General features: G+C 33.5%; 1 long non-coding RNA gene across 1 annotated transcript; it reads left to right on the top strand.

Moving 5' to 3' along the window:
- Nucleotides 1-6: 6 nt before the first annotated feature.
- Nucleotides 7-23,790, top strand: LOC111394371. Its single transcript, XR_002702577.1, has 4 exons — nucleotides 7-766; nucleotides 4,619-4,776; nucleotides 6,362-6,467; nucleotides 23,506-23,790. It is a non-coding gene; the product is annotated as an uncharacterized LOC111394371 (long non-coding RNA).
- Nucleotides 23,791-25,003: the final 1,213 nt, after the last annotated feature.

A 25,003-nucleotide genomic window follows, 5' to 3' on the forward strand; every position in this document is an offset into this window, starting at 1 on the left:
CTTAAACATGAGTAGATTTATGAACGATCATATTGAGGAAAATGGTGTGAACGTAATACCTAGAGCATTTAATTACTTATGATGGAATCTGCTTTTTTCTCAAAATCTCCATCTCCAACGGATTGTTTAAGTTACTTTTTCACCGAAATCTTCAATCTGACACAGTTACATATTTAAGCCTCATTGCTTAGCAAGGTTTGACAAACTAAACAAGGAATACCAAAACCACTAAACAAATTGTTTCTTAAGTTTTTTATTACAATTAAAGATTCACTTGATCATATTCAATCAGTTATTTCACTTTGTTTACCATTATTTATTATCTTTTAGGTGTGATTGTGGTTTGGACATAGTAAAATACATAGAATGCTTGAGTATTGACGGTCTAGTAGAACAAGTTAATGGCTTCTATGTAAATAGATTGGGGGAGAAAATGACTACTGATACTTTTGCACGTTCTTGTTATTTCATCAATATCAATTTGTGTTACTTGGTTTTCCATAACTTTCTATTTTGTATCCATTGATTGAAATATTTGTTTTCTAATCTGGCTTTTTCTATTAAGTTTCTTTTTCTATTACACCGTCAACTTATTTTCTAATCTGGCTTTTTCTCTATAAATCTTGTAGAAAGTTCTATAAATATAAAGGCTTTAATAAAGTGGAAGAGGTTTGAAATGACAAAGAAGACAATTTGAAGCTGTGGGACAAGGTGAAAACTCTAGAACCTTTGCAGCCATATGCAAAACCAAGAAGCTCATTTCCTGGTAATGTGTGCAAGTCTCTATTCATCTGTCTTGAAATTACTGCCCCGTCTACTAACAAATTGAATATCATTGATTACTATTAGCCACGGAAAATTGTATCTTTAGTTAGTTAAATCATGTTATTGTCTATATAATTTACAAGATCCATGTTTATGTGTACCTTATGCATTTTTGCTGTGTTATTTGTTTTTCATATTTACACATATCTGCACATGATGATTTTTAAACACTTCCATTGTGCGTATAGAAATTATAGAGATTGCCGTGCTTGGGGGAAATTCAATTCAATTCAAAAGTTGTTAAGAGAATTAAAGAGAGAGGGAAAAATTTAAGTAGTTAGATGTAATCCTTCCATTATTTTGTGCTCTTGGATAAGAAAATATGTTTAGAGAGCCATCCAAATTCTTTCTTATATTCACCTCGCATTTTGATTATCGAAATCTTTGTTGTTTACTATGATATCATTACCTTGTTGTGGTTTTCATATTGTTGTGCATGTCTGAATGAGTTGCTAATATTGTCATGCCATTTGTAGGATGACATAAATATACATTTGTAATCAATGTAATGCAAAGGTCATAACACGTTCCAACGTTTCAAATGTGGAGAAGGTACACGATGCATTAGACGATGTACATAACGTGTCAAACGTGGAGAAATTATACAATGCCTATATTTTTGTCCTTGATTATAATTTGTAGGACCTTTTGATGTACTACTGTCGTTTCGTAAAAACGACAGTGCCCATTTTCCTAAACACGATGTATAAGGTGAGAATCAAACTTCTAACATTATAAATCGTGTTTGGTTTCGACTTTTTAGTTTAAAATGAATAAGAAGATAAACTTCATTATATACAATTCATCGTGCTCTGCTAATAATGTTATATTTTTGCTATTTAAGCTCGAAATAGGTTTGAAACTATGATTTATGATCTGAGAAATGTGATCACTGTTACTATCACCAAAATAAAGCTTTTTATCAGTAATATAGAAGCTAGTGAAGATATGATTTTTATTAGTAACATAGAAGCTAGTGAAGAAGTTCGAATAAACGAAATATTTCTGTAGTTAAAAGACAAGAAGTCAATCAAACGCAAAACCTTATAAGTTAAATAATTTAAACATTTTAAATTGTTTTTGGGTTGCTTTCAAAATATTTTCACTTTAAAAAAATGTATAGAAAAACTAGTATATGATGCAAAAAGAGATATGAATCTGTAAAACGACTCCACTTATTTCAAACGACTGCAGTCCTTTTCTTGTTACAACTGAAAATGACTCTAATCAATTTAAACAACTTTAATCGTTTCTTTTTTCATTCATCATTTGTTATATAAAATAAAAGAACATGAAAATCAATATCCAACATTCATAAAACACAAATTAGGTATGAATTATGATAACAACTTAGAACATAAAGCATACATTGTAATATATATGGGATCGTGCTCCACTACACTCTGCTCTAGTACACCAAATTCAATTTTTAAGTATACGACTTACAATTGATTTTGATAAGTTAAACCATCATGTATAATGAAAGAGCCAATTGTAATTCTAACATTTTAAAATGTATTTGATTTCAACCTATTTCGTCCAAAATGTACTGGAAGACCAATTTTGTTATTACAACTCATCGTGCTCAACTACATAGTTTGAGTATATCATATTCAATCTTAAGAATGCATTTTACAATTGGTTTCAATAGGTTAAAACATTATTTATAACGAAAAACGCGACATTCAAAATTTTAACAATCTAAACTATGTTTGATTTTAACATATTCATGTGAAAAACATATGGGAAGGTGAACTTAATCGTCATACTCCACTACACACTGTTCAAATATATCTCATTCAATTTTTATTCATACGACTTATATTTTGATTTCGATAAATTAAATCATCATGTATAATGAAAGATGATATGTCAGTTAAACTTCTAAACTTTCAAATTATGTTAGATTTCAACTTATTTCATTTAAAAAGAAATATAGGAAGATGAGCATCTTTTTATAAAATTCATTGTGCTTCACAGCACACAATTCAAGTATACCATATTCGATTTTGAGTTAGATAACTTACAATTGATTTTGAACAAGTTAAACTATCATTTATAATGAAAGAAAAGATGTCTTTCAAACTTCAAACATTTTAGTATATGCTTGATTTCAACCTATTTCATTTAAAAACATATAGGAAGGGAAACTCGTCACTTTACTCCATTACACATTGATCAAGCATACCATATCAGTATTTAAGCATACAACTTACAATTGGCTTTAGTAAGTTCATGTATAATGAAAAACGAGAGGCTAATCAAAGAAGGAATCTTTTAAACCATGTTTGATTTTAATCTATTTCGTTTAAAAATGTAGTGGAAGATGAAGTTCGTCACATATAATTTATCGTGCTCCACTGCATATTGTTCAAGTATACTGTATTTGATTTTAAGTACATGTCTTATAATTAATTTTAAATAAGTTAAACTATTACGTATAATAAAAGGTGAGATATCATTCGAACTCGAAAGTGATAAATGAAAAATGATTTCAGTAGTTTAAAATGAAAATAGTCATTTTTCTTTTAAAAAAAGTTTTTGATTGTAATCTAAATGAATTTTCTGTTTGCCTTAAGTTGGTTGCGACCATACAATTCTCAACAAAGGGCTTTTGTAAAATGAAAAACGACTCTAGTTGTCTAGAGTCATTGTAAACGACTGCAGTTATTTTTCTCATAAAATGACTAAAATTGTTTTAAATGACTAGAGCCGTTTTGAGAAATAAATGACTGCAGTCGTTTAAATCGACTAGAGTCATTTTTCGTCATTCATTTTTTTCCTGAAAATGTTATAGAAAGGATATTATAGTCATTTATGTAAAGGGCATTTAAGACTTATCAACAATATAGAAAAGTATAATTTAAACATTTTAGCATAAAAGAGGCCTAAAAAATTTATTTGGAGTAAGTTAGGCCTCAAAAAATTTTGAAAGGCTTGACCAGGCCTTTCTTAAAAATTCCCCATGTATAATGGAAGGAGATAGAGAATGAACGTAGAGAGAGAAAATTGAGTGAATTTCGGTGAGGGTGGGGATAAGGGTGGTGTGAGGGTGAGTGGGTATATTAAATCTTTAAAATATTATTATTAAATATTGAATTATCATCTGATATGTATATGAACAAACTTTAAATCTAATTTTTGAAATGGCAGTTTACAAAATTTTGTTCCATATAGAGGTGGCCAATAACTGAACAACCCATGAACTGACCAACCCAAATTGAACCGACCGATTTGTGTCGATTTTTTTAATTTTTTTTATTTTGTTGAGTTGGGTTTTTTTTAAAAGACAATGGGTTGGGTTAGGTCGGGTTATGGATTGATCCATCAAAATCGATGAAACCGCCCAACCCAACCCACTACTTAAAAAAATTGAAAAAAAAAAAAAAAAAGAAAAGGAACAAATGTAAAAATTAAAAATTTGAAACCTCACGGTCTAGTTTACAAATTCTTATCATTTATCTCATACTTCCTCTTTCTCTCCAGCTCTAAAACTAAATGCTACCCTCTATCATTCTCTCTCATTTAAGCCTATTGACCGTCGTCAACTCTATATGCGTCTAGACTTGATGCTTACTGCTGATTTTTATTCGTTTTGGAACTCTTAGCTTTAAAATTTAAGTTGATTATTCATTTATGTTTTGCATATGTGATGTCATAATATGATCAGTTCTGACTTGGTTTCATGGTTTATTTTTTTCTTTAAGTGAGATGATAATTTGTATAATATATTCATTGTCCTTTATAACTGTTGACAAGTTTTTATTCATGGCCGAAGTGTTGTGGTTCATAGGTTTTTATTGTCGAGAAAGATCTTGATTCACAAAGGTATGGAAAGATCGTGATTCATAAAGGTGTGCAAAAACCATCGTAGATCAAGATTCATGAGGAGCAATGATCGTGATTCTTTGCCTTCAAAATTCTCTATAAAGTTTGAAGAATTTGCTAAAGGTATAATTCTAATTACAATTTCTATCCAAATACAAAGACGATTTTTGAAGGGAATTAAACTTAGTTTTAAATTTCGTTGTGCATGCATAGGTAAATTCTCAATAGATACTTGAGAAAAATCTGTAAATTTTAACAAATTTTGATAATTCTAATTCTTAAAACAGAGAAATAACGTATTCCACATATGAATATAATCATTAAGAATCAACAAGATATTCTAAGATTTTATTGCCTCATGTCAAAAAATAAAAATAAATAAATAAATAAATAATAATAAAAGCTTGCTAAATAATAGTCTCGAAACAAGAAATGCTCATGTACCCAAATAATACTGGAATAACAACATATAAGTTTTGGCAAAAATAAGGAGAAAACAGAGAAGAACATAACGATTTGTTTTTCCATTAGGCCCGGGGTTTGGAGAGAATTCCTGCATCTTCATAAGCTTTTGTCACTCGAAAACACTCATAGTACTAAGCACAATGAATCAGAGCTTTCAAGGTTGCAGAAGTGGCCTCGAAACCGCTAAAAATCCACAGGACATCAATAAGTCAAATTTCACTCTCTTGGCCCTAACTAATTTTTTTTTTTATACACTTACAAATTTTATTGAAACAAATCACCATAATCTCTCATATATTCGCATAGATCCTAAATTTAGGTTACAAAATAGTAGTGAATATCGCAGAGCACGCATCCTAAAAATTCAAAAGAAAAGGGATGAAGAGAGAAAATATTGCCATATCTTAGTCATTCCAACTGTTAGACATCATGTTGTCAAACGACCTCCCGGGCGATGATGTAAACCAGTTTTATCAGTCGACATGCATGACTGAACGATAAATCAACACCGAATAATGGGATGACCCGACTTAACGTTGTTTTACCTATTGGATGGCTAATAAACCTTTGTGGCTTGTTGGTGTGCTATTGGGCCATGACCCTAGTCGAGCCCACTTACCATATGTATAACTTACCTTATTGTTTGTCATTGGTTTACTATATATATTGGTAATTCTCATGTCCCCTTTTTTGTGAAAAAATAGAGAGAGAGAGAGAGAGGCTGTCTTCTTCTTCTTCTTCGAGCATTCTACTCCTTGATCTTCTCTACCTCTTGCTTGTGTCTTTGTGACCCTTACCTATGTGGTATTCATTCTTTGTGAGTGAGCAAATAACAAGCAAAAGGAATAAAAGCAACCATAGGTAGAACTCGTGGTCGGCGGCGGGTACCTTCGTTTTTGGTGTTGATTCGGTGTTTTAAATATTAACTGAGCCCAAAAATCATCTTGAGCAGCTAGAGGAAGATCCTAACATCTGGTATCAGAGCTTGGTTGGCAAAAATCGGCTCAAAATTGGTTGATTTTCGCGATTTCAACATTTTAGTCGAATCTGAAATTCTTCAATTACTCACAAACCAAAGCTCAGTTGGACAAACGGAGACCATACCCATTACCAACAGGTCGAGGCGCCCTTGGTGAGGTGGCGCATGGGCGGCGCGTGGACGGCATTTCGGCGAAGCTATCTTCAGGTAACTTGCTTGTTTCGATCCCCTGAACGCGCTGATATACTTTGTTTTGTGTTTCAGGTTACACAGAAAAAGTTGGACGATTTTGCCCCTGGTGCTACGCCGACTGCAATTGAACAGCAAGCTCGTTTTTCTCCACTCTACGAACTCAGATAGGTCCGCTCTGGTAAATTGGCTTAATCCATTTAAATTCAGCAATAGCAAGATCATTGTGTGGGGTGATCGTTAGGTTTTGGGGTTACCGTGAAGGGGTAACCATTGCTTGTGCTAGAACTAGGATTACTTTCGTTAATTGAGTGCTTATTTTTTTGATTTAAGTGCTTGGTATTTCTTGGTGGACGTAGCGTTTAGGTTCATTGTTACTTTTGCTCAGAATTAACAAGATATTACCTTATCACGCTTCCCAATACTACTTCGTGTGGCCTAATTAGTGTGTTAACCAATGACAACACATAATTTTGATTTGGAAATATTTAACGGTAAATGGGACTTCTCTATCTGGCAACAAAAGATGAGAGGCATATTAGTCCAACAAAAGGTGTCAAAAGCCATCGAAGGCAATTTTGCACCTGACATGTCAAAAGAACAAAAAGAGGAAGCCGATGAGCTTGCCTATACCTCAATAATATTATACTTGTCTGACGCTGTCTTAAGAAAAGTGGGAAAACTAAAGATCACCAAAGAACTTTGGAAAAAACTAGAAGACTTATACTTGCTTAAATCTACACCGAATAAACTCTACCTACTCGAATGATTCTTCAGCTTTAAGATGGATCCTTCAAAGGATCTCGACAACAATTTAGATGTATTTAACAAATTGGTGCAAGATATTGTCAATTGTGACGAAGCCGTGTCTGAGACTTATAAGGCTATTATTTTGCTCAATTCAATCCCGGACTCTTATAAAGAAGTTAAGAATGCTATTAAGTATGGTAGGGACACGTTAATACCTAAAATTGTCGTAGATTCTCTTAGGAGTAAAGAGATGGAAATGAGGGCTGAAAAACAGGATAGGAGGAGTAGAGAGTTGCATATGATGCGGGGTAGAACTCAATTTAGGCAAGCCAGTCATGATGAATACCAAAGTAGTGCCGAATCAAGTAGTAATAGTTGGAAAAAGAAAGGCAATGGTAGACCTAGGTCAAAGTCTAAAACTAATGCTAGAAAATGCTATGGCTGTGGAGGCACAGGGCATTTTATAAAAGACTGCCATAAAGAAAGGGGAAAACAAAAGGTTAAGGAAAGAGATGAGGTAAATGTGTTATCCTCTACCTCCGATACTGAAAACGGTGAAGTCTATGTGATCACTAGTCTAGTCACATACACTACTGAATTGAATCTAACTACTAATTCTCACATGCATGAATGGATATTAGATTCTGGTGCATGAAATCTGGTGCGTCTTTTCATGTGACGTCTGAAAAGAACTGGTTTGAAAACTTGCAAGAATCTAATGATGGGCAAGTAGTTCTGTGTGATAACTTTGCCTATACAATTGCTGGAATTGGAGATATAAAGATAAAATTTAACACGGGCTTTGTGTACATGTTAAAGGAAGTTAGATACATTCCTCAATTATCTAGGAATTTGATTTCAGTAGGAAGACTTGAGAAAGACAACTTCACCGGTAAAATTGGAAACGGTATGTTTAAAATGATGAAGGGTGCGTTAATCTCTATTAAGGGAATCAAGAAAAATGATATTTACATCACTACTGGGGAAGTAATTAGAGGATTAAACTCCTCTATTTCTTCCGCCAAAATCGATCACACACATACGTGGCATAATAGGCTTGCACACGTAGGCATTAAGGAACTTAAGTTACTTAATGAAAAAGGTGCATTTGGTAATGACTGTGTATCTGACTTATCGTTCTGTGATCACTGTGTGCTCGGAAAGCACCATAGAGTGTCGTTCTCCACTAGTACGCATAAGGCTAAAAGCTTGCTTGAATATGTGCATTCTGATCTGTAGGGTCCTGCTAGTAATCCCACATCGGGTGGGAATAGGTATTTCCTATCTATCATAGATGACTACACCAGGAAAGTGTGGGTCTATCTATTAAAAGAGAAAACTGAAACCTTCAATAACTTTAACAATTGGAAGAAACAAATGGAAAACCAAACTAGCAAGAGGATCAAATTTTTAAGGACAGATAACGGCCTAGAATTCTGTAATGCTGAATTCGATAGGATGTGTAAAGAAAGTGGAATAACAAGGCACAAAACGGTTCCCTATACTCTAAGTGGAATAACAAGGCACAAAACGGTTCTCTATACTCCCCAGCAAAATGGGGTAGCAGAAAGAATGAATAGGACCATACTAGATAAAGTGCGCTGCATGATGTTAAGTTCTAGGGTTCCTAAGTCATTTTGGGGTGAAACCGTTGTAACTGCCTGTTATCTGATAAATTTGACTCCATCGACTACATTAAATGGTGATACTCCACATGAAAAATGGTCTGGAAAATTGGGTGACTACTCAATGCTTAAAGCGTTTGGCTGTGCTGCCTTCTCCCATCAAAGTGAGGGAAAATTAGAACCTAGAGCCAGGAAGTGTGTCTTTCTAGGATATCCCGAAGGGGTTAAGGACTATAGGTTATGGGATAGAAGCCAAAAAGGAGTTAAGATCATCGTGAGTAGGGATGTCACATTTAATGAGAGTGAGATGCCTTGTCTAAGGAACGAAATCGAACCTGTAAGTAAAACTGAATCACGTGAAGAAAGAAATCGGTTTAAGGTGGAGTTACGAAAATTTAACACATCAGTACCTAGTACTTCGAGTGAGGTGGAGATTCAGGTCCAAGAACCTGAAGAGGAAAATGAAGTAGTGATAGAAGAGCATCCTCAGGAAGAAAATCCATTAGCTAACTATAATTTAGTTAGGGATAGAGAGAGAAGACAAACGAGTGAACCTAGGAGGTTTGGGTTTGAATCTGAATTGGATTTTGCATACGCTACTTACGAAGAACTAGTTGATAGGGAGCCGAAAACTTTTGAAGAGGCTATAAATAGTGGTCAATCTAAGGAGTGGCTTAAGGCTATGAAAGAAGAGATGAGTTCTCTAGAAAAGAATTAAACTTGGGAGTTAGTACCGAGACCTAAGAATAAATCAATCGTTGATTGCAAGTGGGTCTTTAAGGTTAAGGAAGGTACTAGTAGTACAGAACCCTTAAGATTTAAGGCTAGGTTAGTAGCGAAGGGTTACACACAGAAAGAATGTGTTGATTATAACGAGATTTTCTCACCAATTGTCAAGTACACTACTATTAGGGTCATGCTCGCATTGGTTGCACTCTTTGACTGGGTTCTTGAACAACTCGATGTAAAAACCGCTTTTTTACATGGAGAGCTTGATGAACAAATCTTTATGAATCAACCAAAAGGTTTTAAAGACAAGTTAAACCTGATTATGTGTGTTTTCTGAAGAGATCCCTATACGGTCTAAAGCAATCACCTAGACAGTGGTACAAGAGGTTTGATTCCTTTGTACTCACTATAGGATTTCAAAGAAGTAAATTCGATCACTACCTATGCTTTCAACACAACAAGACTGATAACAATTATTTGATCTTGTTGCTCTATGTGGACGACATGCTTTTAGCTGGATCATCTCCTAAGTGGATAAACAATATAAAAGCAGACCTTAGTGGAAAATTTGACATGAAAGACCTGGGAAAGGCTAAAAGGATTCTAGGCATGGAAATAGAACGAAATAGGTCAAATTCCATTGTATTCTTGCATCAGTCTCCATACATATCAAAGGTGTTAAAAAGGTTTAATATGAGTGACTGCAAACCTGTCACGTTGCCTCTTGCAAACCATTTTGTTCTATCTAAAGAACAAGCTCCCTGCAATGAACGTGAAGTAGAATACATGAGTAAAATTCCATACTCAAATGTGATTGATTCCATAATGTATTTGATGGTTTGCACTAGACCGGACTTAGGATTCGCTGTTAGTACTCTCAGTAGGTACATGTCTAATCCAGGTCCTGAACATTGGGAAGCATTAAAGTGGCTTTTAAGATATTTGAAGGGTACAAGTGACGTAGGTCTAAAATTTAGTGCTAATAAGGAAGGCGTGAAATTAAAGGATTTTGTAGATGCTGACTATGCAGGAGATATGGATGGTAGGAAATCAACTTCCTCTTACGTATTCACCTTATCAAATTCGTGTGGTAGTTGGAAATCACAGTTACAACACATAGTTGCACTATCCACTACAGAGTCAGAATATATTGTCATCACTGAAGCAATTAAAGAGGCCTATGGCTTAGAGGTCTACTTCATGAACTAAGTGTCTTGAATGAGTATGTGGTTGTGTATTCTGATAGTCAGTCATCCATACATCTGTGTAAGAATCCTGTTTTTCACAAACGCACTAAACATATCGATGTTAGGCTACACTTCATTAGGGATATAATATCACAAGAAGTAGTAAGTCTTGAAAAAATTCACACACAATATAATCCTCCGGATATGAGCACGAAAGTGCTGCCACTGGTAAAGTTTAGAAGTTGCAAGGAGCTTCTAAACATCGGTACAAGTAAATGATTTTCAATTTTATCGATTTTCTGTTAGAGGTGTCACTAATGGAAAACGTTTTCTCTTTGTAGGTCCTTTGACACCAAGGTGGAGGTTGTTAGACATCATGTTGTCAAACGACCTCCTGGACAATGATGTAAACCAGTTTTATCAGTCGACATGAATGATTGAACGATAAATCAACACCGAATAATGGGATGACCCAACTTAACGTTGTTTTACCTATTGGATGGCAAATAAACCTTTGTGCCTTGTTGGTGTGCTATTGGGCCATAACCCTAGTCGAGCCCACTTACCATATGTATAACTTACCTTATTGTTTGTCATTGGTTTACTATATATATTGGTAATTCTCATGTCCCATTTTTTGTGAAAAACCCGAGAGAGAGAGAGAGAGGGTGTCTTCTTCTTCTTCGAGCATTCTACTCCTTGATCTTGTTTACCTCTTACTTGTGTCTTTGTGGCCCTTACCTGTGTGGTATTCATTCTTTGTGAGTGAGCAAACAACAAGCAAAAGGAAGAAAAGCAGCCATAGGTAGAACTCGTGGTCGGCGGCGGGTACCTTCGGTTTTGGTGTTGATTCGGTGTTTTAAAAGTTAATTGAGCCCGGAAATCATCTTGAGCAGCTAGAGGAAGATCCTAACACCAACTACCAGAAAACAAAGTCGATCTATCCGCGTATAAGATAAGCTATCAAGAATTTACCAGATGAAGGGCTCAGATCAATTTACTTGGCCTAATTTAGATAAGGCACCTAATGTCACAAGTTTCTCGAAGTGTGAATAAACACGTGTGGCCACTTTTCAATAAACTACTCGAGATAAAAAAAAATAAAATTTTACTAAAATCTCACTAAAAATTACATGGCAATCAAAATTTAAATGTAAGGAATGTTTCGGTTCATCAAGTGATTTATTAGTCAAAATAGGAATATGATTTTACTTTTCAATTCTAACACTTCATTTTCTCATTAAGGCTAATTTTCCCTATGTGAATAATGATATCTAATTTTTAATATAAGCTAGTTTCGTTGAGCTCTAGACTCGATGGCTCGAACCCTGTGTACTAGGTAAACTCTTAATTTAATTTTGGGGTAAATTAGAGAGATCTCCCCATGAGACTTTTGATAATTTCGAAGGCTATCACACATCTTTCGAAAATATGCAAACATCCCTTAATTCAAGTTTCGAATAACGCATACATCTCAGAGATACACACTCTTTTTGAATAATTACACAAATCTCTCTTATTTCAAGTTTTGAATAATTTATATCTTCCCCGAGGTTTATTAAAAATTTAAAGACATTCATTTCCTTTTGAATGGTTTTAGATAAATGGTGGGGAGATGGCCAAATGTATGGCCAGATCACATCTCCAAGTAAGGCAGAAGTCGCGCTTTAAGAAAACACGTTTTCTCTTTATAAAAAAATGGACCAAGACCCATTTCAGCAAACATGTCCCAACTCCTCAACCGGGCCAAGAATTGTGAGGCATATTTTGGGCTCAACAATCTCCATCTTGCCGAGAAATTCTTGGCAATTTCTAGTGGCTAGATATCTACTTGTTTCATTGGCTTTTATTCACCTATAAAAAAATAAAAAAACAAAAATTTGAAATTAGAACATGTAAAAAAACATTATAGCTTGAATCTTCTAAACACATTACCCTTCAAATGATGTTTAGAATCTTCAAACAGTTTTTGAACTTATTTAAGGGTAGAACCTTAGTCCCCAAATCAGAGGGATTGAATTCAGTTGAAATTTTCTCTAAACTAATTAGACCTTGTTCTGCCATGTTTCTTACAAAATGGAATTTAACATCAACTTGTCTTGTGCAATCATGGTACATAGGATTCTTGCTAAGATGGAAGGCACTTTGATTATCAGTATAAATTTTGACAGAGCTATTTATGAAACCAATTTCATTCAGAAGACCTCTCAACCGAAGGCTTTCTTTAAGAGCATCACATGCAGCTATATATTCTGCCTCTGTTGATGACAAGGCAACTAGCTTTTGCAATTATAATTTCCAACTAATGCAACTATCACACAAAGTGAAAGCATAAGAGGAAGTTGGTCTCCTTTTATCTAAATCACCAGCAAAGTCTGAATCATTATAGCTTTTTAAAATTATGCCTTCATCACATCTTTTGAATTGTAAACCTAATTCAAATGCACCTTTCAAATATTTCAACATCGATTTCATAGCAAGCAAATGTTTTTCACCAGGATTAAATATAAATCAGCTTAATATGCTTATGCCATGTGTTAAATCTGATCTAGTGCATACCATGAGATACATAATAGATCCTACAGTGTTAGCATAAGGAACACTTTCCATTCTTTTAAATTCTTCATCAGTTTTTGGTGATTGCTCGGTGGACAGTTTAAAGTGGTTGGAAATTGGTAAATAAATAGGTTTGCAATCAAGCATGGAGAACTTTTCAAGTATTTTATGCACATAGGTAGATTGTTTTAGAATTAAAGTACAATCTTTTCTATTTCTTTCTATTTCCATCCCAAGAATTTTCTTAGCTTGTCCTAAAATCTTTCATCTCAAATTCAGATTTTAATTTTGTTTTAATTATGTCAATTTCGGATCTGTTATGATATGTAAGTAACATATCATCTACATATAACACTAGATATACAGATTCAGGTCCACTTGACCCTTTGAAAAAGAAACACGAATCATACCTCCTCCTAACAAACCCTAAAGTCTGAACATAAAAGCTAAACTTTTTATACCATTGTCTGGGAGCCTGCTTCAGGCCATAGAGTGATTTCTTTAACAAACATACATTTTCAGTAGTTGATTTTATCTCATAACCTTTTGGTTGACTCACATAAATAGTCTCCTCAAGGTCTCCATTTAAGGAGGTTGTTTTTACATCCAGCTGATCAAGTTCCCAGTTAAAATGGGCAATTAGGGCAAGAAGAATTCTTATAGAAGTATATTTTGCAACAGGGGAAAAAAATTTATTGTAATCTATTCCTTCCTTTTGAGTGAATCCCTTTGCAACAAGTCCAGCTTTTTATCTTTTATTTCCAGCAATAGGATCTATTTCCTTTATTTTAAAAATACATTTACAGTCAACAAATTTTTTATTTTTAGGTTTGTTGACAAGGATCCAAGTTTTATTTTTGATTAAGGAGTCCATTTCTTCATTCATTGCTTCTTTCCATAACTTGGAATCAAAACAGGTCACAGCTTCTTCAAAAGTGGTAGGTTCTGAATTTTATGAGCTTAGGATACAGAATAGGGTAACAAATTCATCATTATTGTATCCGGTGCAGGGAATCCTATTTCTTCTGTCTCCATCTCTTGTTAACTGATAATTAGTGAGGAGAGGATCATTAGATTCAATCTCAATTTCAGGTTCACTCAGATCCTGATTAGTATTAGACTGGGTAGTCTCCACCTCAATAAAATCATTTTGATCATTAGAGTTATTTTCTAGATTTTCAAGAATAGTTTCATTCACAAGTATAGATCCAATAGGTTTAGTTTCACATTGTGTTTTACAAGGAAACTCATTCTCATTAAAGATAACATTCCTATTAGTGATCACTTTAAAACTATTTTGACTCTTAACCCAAAGTCTGTACCCTTTAGTCTCCTCCCCATATCTCAAGAAGACACATTTTTGAGATCTTGGTTTAAGTTTACCTTCATTTTGATGGAAGTATGCAACACAGCCAAAGACATTAAGTCTGCTGTATTTGACCACAATGTTTCAAGGATTTGAAAATCAATGGCACTAGGAGGACTTCTATTTACTAGAAATGTTGTAGTTTTTAAAGCTTCTCCCCAAAAGAATTTAGTAAGCCCTGAACTATGTAATATACATTTGACCTTTTCGAAAAGGGTCCTATTCATTCTTTCAGCCACAACATTCTGCTGAGGGGTATACGTCACAGTTCTATGCCTTAATATTCCAAACTCCTTACAAAAGGAATCAAATTCCATATTACAAAACTCAAGGTCATTGTCAGTCCTTAGTGCCTTGATCTTCTTATTAGTTTGATTTTCAATCATCATTTTCCATTGTCTAAAATTTTAGAAAATATTAGATTTTTGTTTTAATAAAAAAGTCCATACCTTACTTGAACAACCATCTACTATAAGTAGATAAAATCTGAATCCACTTAGGGTAATAATAGATGCTGGACCCCACAAGTCAGCATGAAGATAGTCCAAAATAAAAGTGGATTTGAGAGTTCCAGATTTAAAAGGTAGTTTACTCTGTTTACCAATTACACAATCTTCACAAAAACTCAATTTTTCAACGTTATCCTTTCCAAAAAATCCCAGTTTATTTAAAATAGTTAATCCTTATCAAACATGTGGCCAAGTCTTCTGTGCCAAATTAAAGACTTATTACAATGTGAATCAATAACTACAGAGTTGTAACCTACCAATGGTTCAGCTTGTAAAGTGTAGATGCCATTGATCTTAGGGGCAGCGACAACTTCTTTGTCATCAAATATCAGCTTGATAGAGCTTTTATGAGTCCTTATAGTCTTTATCTAACTCTCCTAAAGCAATTAAATTTCTCTTTAATTTAGGTATATACCTCACTTTTTCTAGTTTAAATATGAAATTATTTTTCACTAGGAGATTCACTTTTCCCATCCCCTTTATTTGACAACTGATGTCATTTCCCATCTGCACTTGTCCTCCCATTCAGATCAACAAAATCAGAAAACCAATCTTTGATGAGACACATATGAAAAGTGCACCTAGAGTCTAAAACCCACTCTTTTGGGTTCCAATTGATGGTATTAACAAGGACAACCCCCTGTATATCAGGTTCTCCTTTGTAGGCAACAACTGCAGAACCATTAAAATTTTGTTTTTCTTTGGTATCAGATATTTTCTTGAAACAATCTTTGAATAGGTGTCATGTTTTACCACACCAGTAGCATTTTCTGATTTTATTTTTAGATTTTACTTGGTTTTTGTTTTTGTCTCTGAATTTGGGATTTTGGGGTTTACCTCTTTTATGGGATTTTTGGGGTTTACCTCTTTTTATTTTGATTATGTTTATCCTTTATGTGTAAGCCTTCACCATATCTTGAATCTTTTGAGTCAGCCTTCAATTCAAGTTCCCTATTTCTTAGGGTAGAGATTATTTTGTCCACCATGAGTTCCTGCCCCCCATATTCCAAGGCATTCCCGATCTTCCTATATCCGTCACTTAGAGAATTTAGTAGGCCAACAACTTGTTGATCTTGTGAAAGTTTTTCCTCACAATTCTCTAGATCCTAAACCATTTTTACATAATTATCAATGTTTTCGTCTAGTCGTAAGGATGTATCAAATCTAAAGTTATAAATCTACCTTAAAACATAACACTTATTAGGTGTGGATTTACTAAAGTAAAGAGATTCCAACTTATTCCATAAGGCTTCTGTGGAGGTAGTTTCACCAATTTTCCTAATTACACTATCACACAGAAGAAGGAAAATGGAGTTCCAAGCAATATCATCTAATTCTTGTCTCATATAGGCACTAGTCTCAATAGGATAGGCGCTATCAATAGCATATACAAATCTCTGTTGTAACAATAGAGCCCTCATTTGTGTCGCCACAAACTAAAGTCACCATTACCATTCCATACATCAATCTCAATTTTGTGTGCAGTGGACATGATAATAAATGCAATGACAAAATCGTAGATATTGTAATTACAAGTGCAATTTTCAATTTTTGAAAAGGTTTAAGGGGTGGTAACCCTTTATTTCAATACTACGTCAGATTCCCAAGTCCTTGAATGAGACCTCGGAGAAAGGAAAGTACTGGATGGTGACTTACCTTAATAACCAGTTTCAGAAAATTAACATAGGTGAACAACAATAATAAAGAGGGGGTTCATAGTATACCGAAAATGACCCAAGAATTTAGTATAAGTATAGACAACTCACTATTGATAGTGACTCAGTGGGAACTCGGTAAGAATGGGAACGAGTTGACACTACTCACCAAGAACTCGAACTCGACAGATAGACAAATTTCAACTCACTAGAACTCAGCACAAATAACAGATCACACAGGGTTAAGAGCGAGTCACAAAGTTTTATCAGAAAAATCAATTTTTTAGAGCCCCAAGAACTCAAAGAGCATCAGTAGATCTTACAGATCTACCCAGAACAGCACTCAAGATTTCAATGGATCCAACCAGAGCGATGAATCGAAGTGAGATATATCATTAAATTTTTCAAAAACACAAATTTTCACTCAGAAAAGTCTTTAACCTCAAAGATCTACGAAGTTTAAAAAATTTCAAAACACTTAGGGTTTTCAGAAAAACAAACCCATTCCCAAATCCTCCAAAGAAGACGCTCTGCTACCCCTTGTTAGTCCCAGAGTAGTTGATTGAAGCAATATTTCACAAAGATTTGTAGAAAATTAAAATTATAGAAAAAAAAAACACGAAGGATTTTTTCGCCTCAAGGGCCCGGATGTTCAGCGTTACAGACTACTCACCACGTTGAGCATCTACTAAGTAGATAGAGCTCTAGATCCACTAGAAAAATCACAAGAATGTTACAAATGTACGAAGAAACACCAAGTTTCTTCATTGTTATTAATCTCGCCTCATATACAATCATAAAACACCACCAAACTCGCACTAAGTAGTATCACATGTTCATACACCAAGTATAGTATTAAATTACTCAGATTTACAAAGGTAATTTCACTCAGAAATTAAGGTGCTGTGAGAGAAGACGAAGAAAAACCCTAGAACACTCTGTTGCCAGAAATTCTTTTCAAAATGAACCATCCAAGAGATCTTTAAACAGGTAAGTTGAATGGTTTTAGATCAATGGTGGGGAGATGGCCAAATGTATGGCCAGATCACATCCCCTAGAAAGGTAGAAGTCGCGCTTTAAGAGAACACATTTTCTCTTTATAAAAAAATGGACCAAGACCCATTTCAGCAAACACGCCCCAACTCCTCAACTAGGCCAAGAATTGTGAGGCATATTTTGGGCTCAATAAGAATACCTCCTATTTGTTTTTTTCCCAATATAATTATAATCTATTAAGTGTGTTGAAGTATTTTTGAAGAATCGATGGTGTTAACAATGCCTTTTTGTTTGTTTAGTTAGAACTGTTAAAAGGGTATTAGAGAGAATTGAATGGGAGAAATAGGGAGATGAGAGGAAGATCTGTGATTTAAATCTTACCAGTCATCCGAATGCAAATAAACACTATAATTTCTATCTACAAGGCAAACAACTGAAGTCTAAAACCAATTCTAGTAAAGAATAACCTTAAGTTGATAAAATCCTATGTAATAGAACACTAGTGAAATATTATTTAAATAAAACTCTATCTTAAATCCTAATCATCGAACATTTTCTAGATGTCGAACGTAAAAGGGATAAGCAGTGAGAATAGAGGAAAAAAAATTTTAATTTCAAGAATTACAATAATCAAAAGTACAAATAAAACCCTACGTCCTACTTATAGAGTGCAGAACTAAAGTGTAAATGAACTTCAAGTGAGTGACACTTATTTGATAAGTGTGATTCTGCACTTATGTTGTAGATACTTAATTATGCATTTTTATGAATAGTTTGGGGGATAAGCAGTGAGAATAGAGGAAAAAAAATTTTAATTTCAAGAATTACAATAATCAAAAGTACATATAAAGCCCTACTTCCTATTTATAAAGTGAAGAACTAAAGTGTAAATGAACTTCAAGTGAGTGACACTTATTTGATAAGTGTGATTCCGCATTTATGTTGTAGATACTTAATTATGCATGTTTCATGAATAGTTTAGGGGGGGGAAATCCAGTATTTAATGAGAAAGGATAAAATAAAACGAGTTTTAATTAAAATGGACCAAAGTTCGATGACTTCGGGAACTTGAGGATCAAAATGTCAAGTTTGAAAGTTGAAGAGCCCTACATACAATATGTGATGAGGATGAACAAGTAATTGGATCCGGGCACCAAAACGCACATGATAAAAATGGGAACCTTGAATGCATAATAACCCGTAGCCAAAAATACATAATCATGCAATCGCATCTTGTCCAACAGTCTGATTGCATGGTTCTGACGAGACCAGAATATTTTCCTTTTCCCACTTGAGCTCAACATCTACATTGGATATAATTTGGAGCTCGATTGGACCTAATAAAGGAAGGGGAAAAAAGGCTAGGATTTCAAGATTAAGACTTGGAAATTGAGATTTTTGGTGTAAAATTGTCAAATTTTCGTCATCTTTATTTAATTTTGGTGATGCGCTCAATTCTTTTGTTCTATTTTTATTTCATCATCATGTGTAACTAAGCTCATACTTGGGGACAAATGATGTAACTAGTGCGTTTTAAGATTCTTGTAGTCAAGTTTTTCATGTGTTCTCGTTATTTTAAAGTTCTTAATGCTATGAAATAGTTGACCAATAATATTACTTCGAATTGTGAATTTATAATGAATCGAGAGTTACTACATAAAAACATAGACAATTTAGATAAAATGGCAGAGATATACCTTATGGTTGTCATAGTCATTAATTGTACTCTTAGGAGCATGAATGCATCTAGTTAGTTAAGGCTTACTTGGATTTACAAAGAGATGTGGTCAAATTAACTTAGCGAGAGGATTAATTTGAATGCGATAGAGGTAATTTGATTGATTAATAAGAATTCAAAAGAGTACAACATTAGAAATTAACCTTAGGAAGTGAGATTAAATGTGATAACTACGGTAAAATTGCTAGTCCCACTATTCTGCATTCATATATAAAAACTCTAACTTTAATTAATTATTAATTCAATTTAGTAGGTTAAACAAATAGGAACTTAATTGAATTGCATTTAATTACTTTTATTCAACCAGGAGTTAGAAACAATAAATCAACGATCACACAGTTGTCTTTAGGAAAGATAATCTAAACTTATAGGTTCAATATATTACTAGTTCAGTGTATCGCTTGCTATACACAAGACTAATAAATTGATAAAATACTACATATATAATTACTGAGATATAACTTTAATCAATTTCTACCTTCAATCCTAATCTTGTCGGATATCTTCAATTTCTCTCCTTATTCTAAATCTAATACACTTAAAACTCTAGTTTGAATTTTTTAGAATAGACTTCCCTATGTCAACTTTGAAATAACATATTCCCCATAATCGAAAATATTAATTAAAAAATAAAATACCTAACGTATCTCTTATTTCATTGAAACACATTATAATATATTCATCAAGGCCAAAGCCAAACATGAAGGTACCATAGATGTATATATGAAGTATTTCTTTCTTTATTTTATTTTTTGTTTCATGAGAACTTAATTGCTCCAATAGAGAACTTTTTTTTTTTTCTTTTTTCTGTTTTCCTTTTTAATGTTTTCACCACAGAAACTGTAAAAAGGATAATTTCAATTATTTCGCGTAAAGCGAATATATTGCTCAAGTCATACATATGTAAATTATTTCTTATCTTTGTAAATGTCGAAATGCTTAGATACGTAAATGATAATGTATATTTGTTATCACTGAATTAAATCTTGATATTAAATATACTAAAATGTATTACTTATGAATCCATAAATTATAATTCTTTATTATTTTTTTATTTTTGGCTTTAGTGTCTAGATAATAAGACATTATATTTATTAGAAATAATGAGGGTGCGTTATCGTCTATGAAAGAGTGAATTCCCAACAATTTCATATAAAGGACTTTGTGAAGCTAGCTATGTTTTAGTTTTTAGATCTTGAGAGATTGAAACAAGAAGATAATAATAGCTTTGTCACAAGTCTCATACGCTGACAAGATATTCATCAGATTTGTTCTGCAAGATTTTGGCATCAGGCATGGAATCCAACTCTCTAAGGATGAGTCTTCTAAGACTCTTAAAAAGATTGAGTACATAAGTAGGGTACTTTATGCATTGGCAGTAGGTAGACTTATGTATATTATGCTATGTAATAGACCTGACACTTGTCATACTGTTTGTATGGTAAGTCGAGATCTCTTTGACCTTGATCGAAACACTGAATGACGATTAAGCATATTTTTAAGTACCTTCGGAGAACAATGAATTATATTATCATCACAAGATTTTGTTTCGATGGGCTAAATCATTTGGACTTTCGGAGTGGTGAAGACTATTTTCAAGTCTGCATCGGTATCACTGTTTACACTTGATGGTAGGGCCATTATTTGGAGAAATATCAAGCAATCATACATTGCTGATTCCACCATTGATACCAAGCATTTGGTAGCATTATGAAGGTACTAAATTGGCCGTATGACTTAGAAAATCCTTATGGACATCGAGGAGGTACCTACATCTACACAACCCTTTACATTGTATTGGGATTATAGTGGGATTGTTGTAAATGTTGAAGAACCAAGAGTCATCAGAGGGGAAAACATATTGAACGGAAAATATCATCTACTATGAAAGATGGTCTAAAAAATGTGGTTGTTAGCAAGATTGCTAATACGGTAACCTTGTACACATGTTTATTAAAAGCTTGTTGGATAAAGTTTTTTGAGGGATAACTGCAAGACATGACACATGTACTCTAGGGAAGGTGGGAGAGTTATTGGGTGGTGTGTCCATATAGTATATTTTGCTATGATAAAATAATAATCTATATAAATAAATTGTGATTTTATTTATTTATTGCATTTTCATTATGGAGCATGCGAATTAAAGTGTATGATCACTTGTTAAAATATAAGCTGCAGTGTGACACAAACTTATATTTGATAATAAATAATTTGTTCACAGTCAATATATAAGGGTTGGCACATTGTACTAGATGGTCGTAGTACTAACTAATTTACTATTTGGGTTTGTGATTTGTCCATGTCACAAAAATAGTAAAAGGTGACATTAGTACACTTGGAGTGTACTGAATGGATTACATGTCAAATTTAATTCGATAGCTATAGCATAACCTTGTCGTGAATTAAATTCCACTTGACTGCTACGTATTTCATCTAAATATTTGACAAGGTTATATATCTTTTCATGATTTTAATGGTTCTTTTAATCATCAATGCGTGAGATCAGTTTGAGTGGTCAAATATCTCGATGAGTTGGGAAGTTGAGGATGAGCGAAATAGAGAACAAGAATTCGTGTTGGGAATCACCACCCTAAAAAATGAGTAAAGTGACTACTTAAGTATTTTCCGTTGAACGGTTAAAATCTAAGATCAGTGTTAGCAACGACTAAACTTTGACATCTATGATTAGTTCATATGACCATTAAAGAAAATAATGCTTAAGTTAGTGAGAATAAGTAAAAGAGCAAAACGATCATTTATGTTGGCACTTAATTATTGGATCTCGAACAAGCATAGAGTACATATACGACAGGTGAGAGGAAAGTATTACATATTTATTGGCTTCTATAATCTTATAGATTCCAAGAAGAATTATGCTATGTGTACACCTCATGGTATATACAATGGATTACACCCCCTCACATGGAGAGGGCCCACGAATATTTTTATTGTATGCGGGCCTCTTCCATGTGAGGAGGTGCAATGTTGTGTACATTATTGTGTACACATAGCATTGTCCTTTCAAGAATCCAGTCTTTTATCTTTAGTCGAAAAAGCAAAGACTAATAATTAAACTGGGTGGTCTAGGTTCGATTAAACAGGATCTAAGTATTGGAACTTAATTACGATAATGATAATAGTTTTTGGATAAATTATAATTACAATAAAGTTTTTACTTGGTTGTAATTATTATGAAAGTTGTAAACTTAATTATAATTATAATTGAAATTCTAGGACTACAAATGTAAATAAATGTGAACTAATTGGATTTGGACTTTAATTAAAACTTCTATTTGGATTTTCATTAGAGCTCCTATTTGAATGTAGAATTATTGTTCTACAAGGATTGGAACTATTTTATCCCTATAAATAGAGATTAGATAGAATCTAGATATCCAATGGGGTTGTAACAATCATAATACATAATTTCATAGTGTTCAAATTTGGAGATAGAAAAAGAGAGAAAATAATTATTTTCTTACTTTTCAATTGTCTAGTTCAAGAATTAGTTTTTTGATTTAATTAAAAAGAATGTGCCTATCCATCGGCATAGTCTTGACTTTTGAGAATACCATAGAAGACTTGAAGGTTTAAAGTATAAAGTTCTTGCAATTAAAAGTTGGAAGTTCGTGATCCAAAAAGTTGTAAGTTAGTGATTGAGAATTAATTAAATAATTGATCATCGAGTTTAGGTAAAAATTCAAATTTTTTATTCTTGATATAACATAGAACTTCTAGACGATCTTGTTAATGAATTAAAGAAATTTTTAATTTCTTGATAATTCTGCTTCCAAAAAATGTCGCCGACACAATCACCATTACAAGATGTCACCAGCACCTCTCTCTTCCCGGTCTGATTTGAATTTTGAAGGACAGAATTTGAATATTTCTCACTGTCCTTACTTTTTCCTCTGTGTGTTGAGGGAGAAAAAAGTAATGAACTTGCATTTAAGCATGGTGGGTTCATAAGTTTCAATAACGATGTTGAGAAGACCGTTGCTATCAGGTTGTTACACTTAGATGCTAGTGGATTTGTCTGTTTTATTTACATATTAAATTTCTGTGAATGCAATTTGTAATGGTTTTTCCATTCTTGATGTGTATATAGGCTGTGTTCGACTTGAAAAGTGCAAACCAAGAGATTAAGAGCGACTTGAAAGATCTCTCAATGTCAACTCTGCCACATTATTGTGCAGATGAAGGCTGGAGATGCTGCCAAGGCTGACAAGAAGAAATAAGTTTATTTAATTGGTTCTCTCTGGTTTTTGGTTTTACCTTTTCTTTTATTAAATACATGTAAATTTTATTAGTAATTGTTATTTATGCAATTACAATTATCATTTTGTAGATACTATTGAATGTTTCTTGTTAATTTCTTTATTTTTTTTATTTTCTCGTGCATTATTTATTAATTAAAAAATTTATGAGTCATAGAAATCAACTTGTGGTTGTTAAAATTTTTACCAAACCATTGCTTAAAATATTAGCAGCTATCAAATATTGACTATTAATTATCTTTTATTGAGCTATTCAACATATAGCAACTAAATATTGGTTAGTAAATATCTTTTTATGATCAATATTGGTTAGTGGAAGACAAAAAAATAAAAATAAAAATGAATGAATAAATAAATAAATAAATAAAAATAATTAAATTGTTGATCAACCATTTACAGACTAGTGATTGGTATGTGACATGTAACGTTTTTTTACTGGTAGTTCTTCGGAGACCAATATTTGGTTGTTGAAAAATTATAATGGTTTTCATAAATACTTTTTACCGACCAAAGTTTAGTCGCTAATGGGTGGAAATCAATCAATTTTTACTATTATTAGCCACCAAACTGAGCCCTTTACCAACCAAAGTTTGGTCAATGAATTCAATAGATTTAGCAATGACCCACTTTAATTGGTTGCCAATGACTTTCGCCAACGGGGTAAATGGGTAACTTTTCTATTTAATCCTATAAAATAATTAAAATAAATAACTAAAACAAATTAAAATAAAAGGAAAAAAACTATTCATCTGCTTCTTCGTCTCATCCTACCCACCCCACTCCATCTTCACCCCACTTTCTTAGCATGACCACAGCCCCCTTGGGCCCCAACAGGCCAACACTAATCACAATTGAATCAACACCCACACTCCGGCCTCTATGGCCTCCGCCGAAGACCCCAATAACGCCCGTGCCACCCTCTACAATGAAGATGAGGACCTTCTCGATGAGGAAGATGATGATGACAGCTCTAACCACGGCGAAGATGTCAATCTGGATGTATAACTATAAATTAAACGTTCATTTTCTTCCTATAAACCACACTCCAAATCCCAATCAAACACCCAAGTAAATATGTACACATACCCCCACACACCCACATATATATAGAAAGAAGAGGGTTGTTGATTAAGGTGGGGTGGGATGATGGGGTGTAAGGATGGGTGGTGTACCTCTAGAACACCACAGATTACATCTGCCAAGTCTATGGTAATTATTATAATAATGCTCAAATTTCGGCCAATTGCACCGAAACCCACAGGCTGTGAAGCCGTTTTCAGTGGTATTTTACAAGAGAAAAGTACAAAAAAAAAAAAAAAAAAAAAGAAA

This window comes from Olea europaea, chromosome 5, assembly GCF_002742605.1.
Source record: "Olea europaea var. sylvestris chromosome 5, O_europaea_v1, whole genome shotgun sequence".
NCBI lineage: Eukaryota > Viridiplantae > Streptophyta > Magnoliopsida > Lamiales > Oleaceae > Olea > Olea europaea.